Below are 10,376 nucleotides of genomic sequence, written 5' to 3'. Positions count from 1 at the left end.
TCAATAATTTTCAAAATACGTATTTGAGCTGTAGTATTTTTTCTTCATCTTTAAAGATTTTTAGTGATGAACAACTCAAATTATTTTTTAAAAAGTATAATAGACCCTTTAATGATCCACGTCACGAATGATGTCACAGCTTTAGCTGGAGGCAAAAGAGGAAGCCCGCGGCCGTGACCGAAAGGCGAAAGACTGAGGGACTAGGCTCTATCAACTTTTCTAAAATGTCGTCCTGCTGTGTTTTTGGATGTCAGAATAGGAGGAATGACATTGGCGAACGCAAATTAAAGTTTTATAGGATTCCACCGAACACTCGTGCTCAGAGGGAACGAAGACAGTTGTGGTTAAATGCACTGAGGCGAAAAGACTGGACAGAGACGATCAGCTGCAGTCAATTCCAGCCATTTTCAGTGCAAAAAAATCGCTAATATTCTATTTGTAAATAAAAATATTCAATTCAATTCAGCTTTATTCCAGACACTGGGTCCAAATACACACACCATAAGAACAAGGACACAACAAGACAGAGAAAAAAATACAATCAAAAACAATAACCCGTTAAATATGACGAGAAATGCAGGGAATATTGGACGCGCATTGCGAGGTGCATTTCCTTGAAAACGACCGATTCGTGGATTAAAGACAAGACATGTTTTGGACAAAATAGTTTACTGGCTTGTTTCGTCTGGATGTCCAAGGTTGGATTATGGCCGTTTTTTGTGGAATATTTTCATCTGTGTGTAATAATGAACCCGGAAATGTGAGTCGCGCTGTGTACGTTGAAGCCGTGTACAGAGAAAGGGTGGATGAATATTCGTTGTTTGTCGGACAAATGTGTTTATATTACCCGCTGTGGTAATGACATCTGAAAGTGGTTTATACCGGCGGATTCATGAGAATCTAAGCTTTCCATCAGCGTATAGTGTTTATATAATCGCGTTTGCAGCCTTCGGACATTTTTTAAATTCCTATGCAAATTAGTAAGTGTACCGCTGGCGGTACACTGAAGTTTAACGGGTTAAAAATGCTCGAGTTTGCAGCGCAAACTCCCAGCGCAAACTATATACTCCCAGTCCCGCTTGACTTCTCGCTCCGCTTTTGCCTCCAGCATAAGCCCCGCCCACAAAAAACGTCACAATGTTTGTAAACAAATAAAGGGTCTATACAGTTCATGACAAAATTATTATCCACCCTATGAAATTTAAGTTTTTTTTTTAACATTCCCAAGTGGTGTTATACACATCAAGGAATTTCTATGTCAGCTTTTCCAAACATCCTAGTTTTATTTTAGATGCTTACGTTATTTTATTTTGCACACAGAAGCAAAATAATTTAACAAAAACCTAACACTACCAGGGTCAAAATTATTAGCCCCCTTAAGAATTTAACTTTTTTTATTGAGCCAAACCATAAACCACTGTTGTGCAATCAAGTGCTTTAACATTGTAATGCTCACAGCTTGTAATCAATCAATCAAGTTAAAACTGGGGGTTGTCCTCCACTTTACACACAGTATAAAAACTTAAGGATTTGACCTATTACTTGAGAAAGCATCATGCCAAAAGCAAAAAGAGAAAAAGAATTGTTGATGCTTGCAAAGCAAGAGAAGGATCTCTACAAAGTTATCACAGCATTTCCAAGTGTCCAGAAGTGGAGTGAGACGTCTTAAGAAATTCAAAGAGAGACACACAGTATAGAACAAGTCTGGCAGAGGGAGGAAGCCAAAGATTTCAAAGACTGTGGAAAGAAAACTTGTTAGAGATGCGTCTACAGGTGCGAGAACAACCACCAAAACACTGGTTAATGACTTAGAGAAGTCAAGAATTGTAGTGTCAAAGAAGACTGTCATGAGAGCCCTACACACAAATGGACGAAACCCAAACCCTCCACTTCTACAGAAAAGACACCTTCAAGACAGACTAAAGTCTGCTAAGGACAACCTGGAGAAAGATTATGAATACTGGAAGTGTGTCCTTCAGATCCAAAGTTGTTTAAATCAATCCACTGGACTTTAAGAAAGTTCCTTGAAGACGTTTCACCTCTCAGGCTTCTTCAGTTCAGAACTGAAGAAGCCTCTTGGATGAGAGGTGAAACGTCTTCAAGGAACTTTCTTAAAGTCCAGTGGATTGATTTTAAACAACTTTGGATAACCATGACCTGGATGAATGAGAACCTAAACAGATGTCCTTCAGATGAGACCAAAGTAGAGCTCTTTGGCTGTTAAGACGTTGCTTTTGTTTGGAGAAAGAAGGGAGAGGCGTAGAACCCAAACAACACCTTCCCCACAGTTAAACACAGTGGTGGCAGTATCATGCTGTTGGATGCTTCAGTGCATCTGGACCTGGAAATCTGGTCGAGGCTGAAGGAATCATGAAGAAAGGATATACGAAGATTTAGAAAGAAAACCTTCAGCAGTCAGCTGCACAACTGGGTCTGGGTCTTCCAACATGATGACCCAAAACTTATTTGCTCCTGGTGAAGATCTACCTCCAGAAGATCAAAGTGAACGTGACTGACTGACCTGCACAAATCCCTGACTGGGATCCCATTGAAAATCTGTGCAGTCAACTGAAGACCAGGGTCCATGCCAGAAGACCATCAGATCAGGAGGAGCTGAGAGATTTGTCAAAGAAGAACGGGCTGGGATTCCTCAGGAGATGTCAGAGACTGTTCTGGCTGCACCAGATCACCAGCCGCTCAACCTCCTGCTCTTATGCAGACTCGTCACCGTTCTTGATCAAGCCAATGACTGTTGTGCTGTCTGAAAACTTCAGGAGTTTAACAGTTGGGTGCTTGGAGGTGCAGTCATTGGTGTAGAGGGAGAAAAGTAGTGGAGACAGGACACACCCCAGGGGGCGCTAGTGACATCTCCCACCCTTACCTGCTGTCTCCTGTCTACCAGGAAGCTGGTGATCCACTGACACATGGATGGAGACCCATTGAGGTGGGAGAGTTTGGTGGAAAGGATTTCAGGGATGATGGTGTTGAATGCTGAGGAAAAATCCATAAATAGGATCCTTGAAAAACTCCCAGGGCCATCTAGATGCTGCAGAATGTAGTGCAGCCCAAGACTGATTGTATCATCAGCCGACCTGTTTGCACGATAAGCAAACTGCATTGGGTCCTACTATGGACTTCAGGTGGCTCAACACCAGTCTCTCGCAGGACTTCATGACCACAGATGTCAGAGCTACTGGTCTGTAGTCGTTCAGTCCTGTGATGGAAGGTTTCTTGGGAACTGGCATAATTGTGGAATGTTTGAATGTACATGGGACTTTACATAGTTCTAGGGAACTGTTGAAGATCCTGGTAAAGATTGGACACAGCATAGGCTTTAAGACAGGAGGGTGACACCCAATCTGGATCAGGAAGAGAGAATACTATTTTTTTTAAAGAAATTAATTATGGTTTAAGTTGTTGTTTTTAAAATAGAATAGTAGTTTCTGTCCAAGTATTTGTAGTTTTAGTAATTCAAACCCAAAATACTTACATTTTTAATGGCTTGTTGGACCCAAAATATGGGTTTGCTCCACCCAAATAGTATTTTCTAATTTAAAAATTATGGTTTTAAAGGTTTATTCCAACAAAAAATACTGCTTTCCAACAAATTAATATATTAAAAACAAGAATGTACAGCAAATAAGTTATCATTTTTTATGAGTTTATTCCACCCCAAATAATACGTTCTTAAAAATTAGCCACAGTTTTAAAGGTTTATTCCAACCAAAATACTACTTTCCTCACAAGTACCTGTAGTTATAAAGGTTTATTCCACCCAAATAGTACTTTCTAACAGGTTATGGCTTTATAAAGTTAATTCCACCAAAAATCTACTTTCTTACCGAAGAGCTATGGTTTAAACGATTTATTCCAACAAAAATCCTGTGTTTTGTCCAACATATCATTTTGATTCATACTTTCTTTGATGACTTATGGTTTTATTGCAATCAATACACTACTTTCTGTACAACTACTTCCCACTTTCTAACAAAAGAGCTATGGTTTCAAAAGTTTACTCAATCCAAAATACTACTTACAAATAAATTATGGTTTTATAGGTTTATTTTTCCACAAATACTTCTAACAAATGAGGTATGGTGTTAAAGGGTTGGGGTTAATCTGAGCAGTTTTTGCAGTGTTGAGGGGTGCATTGTCCTAACTGGGGAGGCTGCAGCTCTTAGGGAGTGCCAGTGCCATAGGGGGAGTGTGTATTGTATCAGCAGGATCAATGTTATTGACTTTCCCTGTTGGAGGTTTTAATGTTTTTGGTGATGTATTTATGCATTAATATAAAAATAACAAGCAGCCATAAGTTATTTAGCTCTCTACTATTTCTACTGCATCTGATAGCAGCTTTTGATGCAGTGTATTAATCTGCAGCAGTTTTGATTACGTTTTTGGGTTGCCTAATATTTTATGACGGTGAAATGAATACCTTTTAGGTTTTGGACTGTTTGTGGGACAAAATAAGCTGTTCCAGCATGCTAAAATGGCTATAGGAAATTCCAGTGATGCTTTTCCCCCGTTACTGGTTTCTGATATTTTATGGATACAATGAGAGTAGTTGTTTGCCGTCCTAGCAGTGTTTGCTGATTTCTAAATCGTGGATGTTTGGATATAGGGCAGAGTGACGTATGTGTAGAATTTGACACTAGAAGGGTCATTCCATGAAATCGGTGCCTTTTGCGTCCCCAAGAAGTAATCAGTCATAAAATTATGATAACAACAAATTAATATTTCATTTAAAAATATAACATTACCCTGTCTTCTCTCCTTAATATAACATCAAATTAAAGTCAATGAAATGTTATTTTAATTAATTTAAATTACTTTCATGCTGATGAGGGTGAGGTGTTTGGCCTGTCCCTCACTGTTATTGTTGTATGTGTACAGGACTTTTCATTTGTAAAACGTAGGCAAAATGTTAAAATTTTTACATTTACATGTAGTGTAAAGTATGATCTTATTGTAAAACAGTGTTTTTGGTAATAATAATATATATTAACCATTATAAATTACCAATTTATCGGTGTCCCCTGATTTCGTGTCAACCCTGTTACCCTAACTAAAAAAACCCATAAAAATAATGGTACATTCCAGATTTGACAGGATTTAAAGGAGGTTGCATCATCTCGGAACCAGGATGCTAACAGCTCATTGACAAGTCAGTTTCTCTCATCTCTAATTTGGTATTTTGAAGTTTTTTCAAGGTTTAACCAGGGGGGACAAGCATACGTCAATCCTGTTACCAGTTTTTAACATATGAACATAATCAATTTTCTATTTTTCAAAATATAATCAATATCTACAAGTAATTATCTTTCAAAGTACATAGCTTGCACTTTAGCTAGCATTTATTTTAGCTAGCTACAAGCAAATTAGCTTAAAATAGTCAACCCTGTTACTGTCAACCCTGTTACCTTTCCACAGTAACAGGATTTGACATGTGAGTAACAGGGATGACACAGAATAGTGTTTACCCTCGTTGTACTGTCTTCAAATGTTAGCCTTATGAAATGAAAACATTTTTAGGTCATCATGTGAGCATTATTGTGCTATATTCACATCATTTAGTAAGGTTCAGTGTTCATCAAATGTTGTTACATGTTTAATACAATTTGTAAGTGTCTTTTCCTCATTGCCTCTGATGAAATTTGTTACCTCTTTCAAGGTGAAAATGAGAATTTTAAAAGTCTGTATGGTCCTGCTGTTCTGTCTGTGACAGGTTATGTCTCAAAAAAATTCTTCTTGGAAAACTTGTCAATAATGCATAGAACAACAATGATGAAAACATAGACTTAGAAATTTTATGTGATTCACTAATACAACAATGCCAATCAATAACAAAATACTATAACTAGCTAGTACTTACTGACTTGGGAAGTAAAACTTCATCATTTTGTGCAGTGTGTGTCCTGTTACTGTTACTCTTGTCAGCCCTGTTACCATAATGTCAACCCTGTTGTTGTCCTTAATTTGATAAAAATGTAAAAAATGACAATTCAAATGGACTTTTAACCTTTACCGTTATGATTTAATCTACATAATTTTTTAGACTGAGACATTTTTAAACATTTATCTTCTTAAAAATGTCATTTGCATGTTGAAACATGTGATTGCCATGCAAAATGATGGTGCATTTGATCATCTGAATGACAAATATCTAATTGGTGAAAAAAAAAATCACAAATGACAATAATCTTAATGGAAACAGAGACTAAAGTACTCCTTATATGTATACCATATATTGCCAAGTTCTAATTAGAAATACTGTATATTTATAATTTTATGTCGGTAACAGGGTTGACAAGATTATGAAAACAGTAGGAGAAAAACAGTTATAAAATATTAAATAACACAGCCTGAGATGGCACAATATAATTTCCTGTCATTTTAGACCTTCTGTGATTCCTGGCTACTTAAAAAATAAAAATTAAATATAGTTTAAATTTTACATTTTCAAAGTTGAAAAGGCACCGGTTTCGTGGAATGACTCAGAAGGCAGTTTTCATATTTGCTGAATAGGGTCTCTGCTCATAGTAAATCTGGTTTAAAGTGTGTAAGTACAGTTTCCAAGCCAGTTGCAGTACATTCTGCATTTTGTAGGCTGAGAGAACCTGATACCTGTAATGCACATGCACTGAAAATCAACTAGGAGGCATCTTATGTCCAACAATAAATACTGTATGATCTTCTCGTACTAAATAAAGTTTTATTTATGACAGTATTTTATAATGTACAACAATGCACTAATTTAATACTATTGTGTTTTGTAACAGCTTTACTTTATAAGACACTTTCAAAAGTAGGGGTTTACAAATTTCTGTAATAGACAAATTAAAAGCAGGCTACCCAGAGAGCAACGTAACAACTTAAGTTAATAAGTCAAAGCAACAAGACCAGAGACACAAACACTGCACAGATTAGAGATCAGTAGCTGCAGATCAAAGGTGTGCAGCTAGAAAGTCTAGAAAATAGACTTTAAAAAGTGATTTAAATGAAGTCCGTGTGTCTGGTTACCGACCATGACTTCTCAAATCAATGAAGTAACAGAACACGCAAGTTGCTATAGTTTGATAAGTTATCACACATGGACAGAATTTACAGTACTGAAATAATAAACTCTATATACTATAGGCGAACCTTTTTCCCTTGAATAAATCACAGCATCTCTTCATCTGGGTTATGAACTGTGGTCAACAAAGTAGCCATAATGTTAACTGTACCAATATTAGTCTCTGTACAATAGATAATTAGTGACAGTAACTGTAAAATAAGGAACAGCAGTATATTGGTATATGATTTCCTAAATCTCAAAAATGACAGTTTTAATTTAGTCTCTATACAACCACAGTATAATAGAATTAGATGAACAGTATGTAGAATATGTCACTTGCAGTCTTACATTTGTCAATAGTTTGTGAAATATCAGTTTCAGTATCATGTGTGATAACATTTTTTCATGTGCAATATTTTTGATTATTTCTGCAATATTTATGGAACATTGTCAAATTCATGTGCAATATTATCATGTGATACAGCTTCTTACCGTGTTACTTTCTACTTACCAATTTTAGCTCATTTATTTTATTTTCAGAAATGTACTGTGCTTACATCATATTGCTTTTTAGTCAGGCAGTGCATTTTTTGAAGTTAAGTAATTTGTTTTTCTCTGAGTAATACTTGGCACAACAATTTCTACATTTATACAATTTCAATTAGCAGATGCTTTTATCCAAAGTGAGGCACATCTGAGAGTAGATACAACACAAGAAAGGATCTAGTCAGGAGAACATAACCTGGATAAGTGCCATAGAAGTTTGAGTGTGACAAAATAAATGATAATAAACCTTTTAGTATAGTTTATCTTAATTACAGAAATCTAGCTGTCTTTTTAAGTTAATGTTTTGATATGCCACACAAAAAGATTTTTAGTGGCCCCGTTTTCCTAACACGAATGAATAATTGCCACTGATGATGTTTTCTTATTAAAACCAGTAAAAAGCACATCTGCTGCAGTTTTAACAGATTGGAGGTGACAAATGACTTTTGGTTTGTTCCAGTAAGGAGAGAGTCCCACTAGAATGTACATGAAGAATGATTTTAGGTGACAAATAATAATTCAGTAAATACAAATATAATAAAATTTAGAATGAAAGGTGCACTGTAAAAACCAACAGCATAAAGCAGAGAGGAATACTATCGCAATTTGATTTTCTTTTCCGCTACTGTACCATAGACCCATATCTCACATATGGACTGAATGAACCATATGTCTATGGAACGCCAGGAAGGCATATTTCTAATAATATTAGGCTTGTGCTAGATTTAATCGATTACAATGAGTTAATCCCAGATGATCCTTTAATACTTTTTCTCGACTTTCAGAAGGCATTTGACACTGTCAGCCATAAATTTATTTTTGATGTCCTTTCTTTCTTTGAATTTGGAAACTTTTTTATAAGTGCTATCAAAACATTGTACAAAGATAACAATAGCTCAGTGAAACTTCTACATGGTACTTCTCCAAGATTTAACGTAAGTAAAGGCGTGAGGCAAGGCTGCCCAGCCTCTCCTTACATTTTTTTACTAGTTGCTCAAGTGTTAAATTATTTAATCTCTCAAAGCCCCATTAAAGGAATCAATGTTCTTGGCAAAGAACTTAAAATAACACAGCTCGCGGATGATACGACAATATTTCTGAAAAATGCAGAGGAAGTTCCCATAACTCTATCCACTTTCACAACATTTTCAAAAGCATCAGGCTTAAATTTAAATTTAAAAAAGTGTGAAATTCTATCTATAAGAAAGATCAATCGTGCTGAAATTTGTAGCATTCCAGTCAAAGATTCAGTTACTTATCTTGGTATTAATATCAGTAATAATTCTAACGAGAGAGAACGGAATAACTTTGCTCCAATTGAAGATGCTATAAAAAATAAATTTAGCTGTTTGCTGGTAAGAGATTTATCGATATATGGAAGAGTCTTATTAAGTAAGGCAGAGGAAATGTCAAGAGCTTATTATGCCTTCAGCTCATTATACACACGTGGACAAAATTGTTGGTACCCCTCAGTTAAAGAAGGAAAAACCCACAATTCTCACTGAAATCACTTGAAACTCACAAAAGTAACAATAAATAAAAATTTATTGAAAATTAAATAATCAAAATCAGCCATCACTTTTGAATTGTTGATTAACATAATTATTTAAAAAAACAAACTAATGAAATAGGGCTGGACAAAAATGATGGTACCCATAACTTAATATTTTGTTGCACAACCTTTTGAGGCAATCACTGCAATTAAACGATTTCTGTATTTGTCAATGAGCGTTCTGCAGCTGTCAACAGGTATTTTGGCCCACTCCTCATGAGCAAACAGCTCCAGTTGTCTCAGGTTTGATGGGTGTCTTCTCCAAATGCCATGTTTCAGCTCCTTCCACATATGTTCAATGGGATTCAGATCTGGGCTCATAGAAGGCCACTTTAGAATAGTCCAACGCTTTTCTCTCAGCCATTCTTGGGTGTTTTTGGCTGTGTGTTTTGGATCGTTGTCCTGTTGGAAGACCCATGACCTGCGACTGAGACCAAGCTTTCTGACACTAGGCAGCACATTTCTCTCCAGAATGCCTTGATAGTCTTCAGATTTCATCGTACCTTGCACACTTTCAAGACACCCTGTGCCAGATGCAGCAAAGCAGCCCCTAAACATTACTGAGCCTCCTCCATGTTTCACCGTAGGGACAGTGTTCTTTTCTTCGTATGCTTGGTTTTTGAGTCTATGAACATAGAGTTGATGTGCCTTACCAAAAAGCTCCAGTTTGGTCTCATCTGTCCAAAGGACATTCTCCCAGAAGCTTTGTGGCTTGTCAACATGCATTTTTGCAAATTCCAGTCTCGCTTTTTTATGAGTTTTTTTTCAGCAGTGGTGTCCTCCTTGGTCATCTCCCATGAAGTCCACTTTGGCTCAAACAACGACGAATGGTGCGATCTGACACTGATGTACCTTGGCCTTGGAGTTCACCTTTAATTTCTTTGGAGGTTGCTCTGGGCTCTTTGGATACAATTCCAACGATCCGTCTCTTCAATTTGTCATCAATTTTCCTCTTGCGGCCACGTCCAGGGAGGTTGGCTACTGTCCCGTGGGTCTTGAACTTCTGAATAATATGAGCCACTGTTGTCACAGGAACTTCAAGCTGTTTAGAGATGGTCTTATAGCCTTTACCTTTAAGATGTTTGTCTATAATTTTTTTTCGGATGTCCTGGGACAATTCTCTCCTTCGCTTTCTGTTGTCCATGTTCAGTGTGGTACACACCTTTTCACCAAACAGCAGGGTGACTACTTGTCTCCCTTTAAATAGGCAGACTGACTGAT

Source organism: Acanthochromis polyacanthus, chromosome 6 (assembly GCF_021347895.1).
Source record: "Acanthochromis polyacanthus isolate Apoly-LR-REF ecotype Palm Island chromosome 6, KAUST_Apoly_ChrSc, whole genome shotgun sequence".
Lineage (NCBI taxonomy): Eukaryota > Metazoa > Chordata > Actinopteri > Pomacentridae > Acanthochromis > Acanthochromis polyacanthus.
This window is presented reverse-complemented; position numbering follows the sequence as displayed.